Source organism: Solanum dulcamara, chromosome 4, assembly GCF_947179165.1.
Source record: "Solanum dulcamara chromosome 4, daSolDulc1.2, whole genome shotgun sequence".
Taxonomy (NCBI): Eukaryota; Viridiplantae; Streptophyta; class Magnoliopsida; order Solanales; family Solanaceae; genus Solanum; species Solanum dulcamara.
The window spans coordinates 23435506-23437338 of record NC_077240.1 but is presented as its reverse complement, the minus strand read 5'-3'; positions in this window follow the sequence as shown (position 1 = coordinate 23437338).

Genomic DNA, 1833 nt, shown 5'->3' with positions numbered 1-1833 from the left:
AGGGAAACAAACGCAAGGGAAGATATTGTTGATAGGGGGAACATTTGTTGGCTTGCATAGTTTGTTATCATCAAAAATGGGGAAATGTTATTTAGTTTTGATGATCAACAAACTATAGGACATGATACATGGACCTGGTCCCATGAGCAAGTCAAGTTGCAGACTAGCCAACTGTAAAGTTGTCATCCTCTGCTGTGGTTGGTAGAACCAGAAGAGCTAGCAGACCTGAAGCCAATCAAATGTATCCTAAGTTGTAGATCTCCAAGGTATATGCTCAAACCTTGGACAACAAAGTTTGTGTGTTTTTCTTTCCAAGAATTGATAATCAAAACGTGTGTTGGTTCTCTCTCAAGAAAAGACAAACTTCAATAAAAGTTGCACGAGACCTGATAGAGCTGCTTAAGATACTCTTCGTTGTAGCTGTGTTGTAGTTTTGAGTCTTATGTGTAATATTGAAAATCAGTTCCTGATGTATAAAGGAATCTTGATTATTTGTAGATGTATTATTTTACAGTGACTTCATTGCTAGAGTTAGTTTTGAAGTGTGTTTGAAAAGTCTACACCATTGAGAGGCAGTGGTGTAGTGGGCAATAATGACATTGCTTAGGGTTGAGGCTTGTAATAATGGTGTTGCAAGCAAAGGGGTGAAGAGGGTTAGTAACCTGGTACAATAGGCTGTAGTAGTTTACTTTGCTTTTGCACCTTAGTGAAGATTGACAGCTAAATTCTAAGGGTCAGGTCATGGTTTTTCCTCCCTTGAGCAAGGAGGTTTTCCACGTAAACATTGTGTATCATTTTACCTTTCGCACTTAACTTGAGCATTCTGTTGACTGACTGTGTCAAGGGATCTGTTCCCTTGACTCATGTGGTGGACTCATATATTTTAACAAATTGTAATAATTCGCAAAGTAAATTTTTCATATTTTATTTTTAAAACTAGACATAGAGCGAGCTCAAATGAAGAGAGACAAAGCAACAGGAGGACAGAACCGAGAACATCAACAAGACAGAGAAGGTAACAAGGAACAACTGCCAAATCCATTTCAGGCAGCAGTAGCCTCGAGTATTGCATTCTCATTAGGTGCCATTGTGTCAATTCTTGCTGCTGCATTCATAGCAAATCATAAGGTGAGGCTTGCTGTGATCGTGGCAGCGGTGAGCTTGGCATTGTTAGCATTTGGAGGAATTGGTTCTTTCTTAGGCAGAAGTCCTATGGTGAAATCTTGTGCCAGAGTTTTAATTGGCGGATGGATGGCTATGGCCATTACACTTCGGCCTTACCAAGCTGATTGGCTCTACTGGCTTGGAAATGTGATTGAAACTTTATATTCGCCTGTATTTTGTTCTACTTTAATCTCATCTAATCAAGAAATTTGTCTAAACCTTTTGTATTATAATACCACGAAGTATTTTTAATTCTCTGAATTTATATTGATCTTCCTATTGATAATATTAGCTATGGCACACAACTTTTTTACTAATTCAAAATCCTACCTTTGTTATAGGAAAGTGGGCACATACCAGGGGTAGCGACCTCAAATGGATATGCGCACGCTTTCACCAATCCAAACAATCCAAAAAGCTCTCAGTTTCAGAATCATTATGCAACTCCTTGTATCAGCTACAGCTGTCATTTTTCTCTTTACTTCAACACTAAAAAGCTCTCTTTCACCCATAATGCTCTGTATTTCCTTACCATGGTTATTGACTAACTCAACATCAGATAAGTCAGCCTCCAAGTCACTAAAATCGTCACCAGATGAATTTTCATGTGAGAGTTGTTCTTTGTCATTATCTTCAGTTGCTTGACTTTGATTATCCCTATTGTCCATT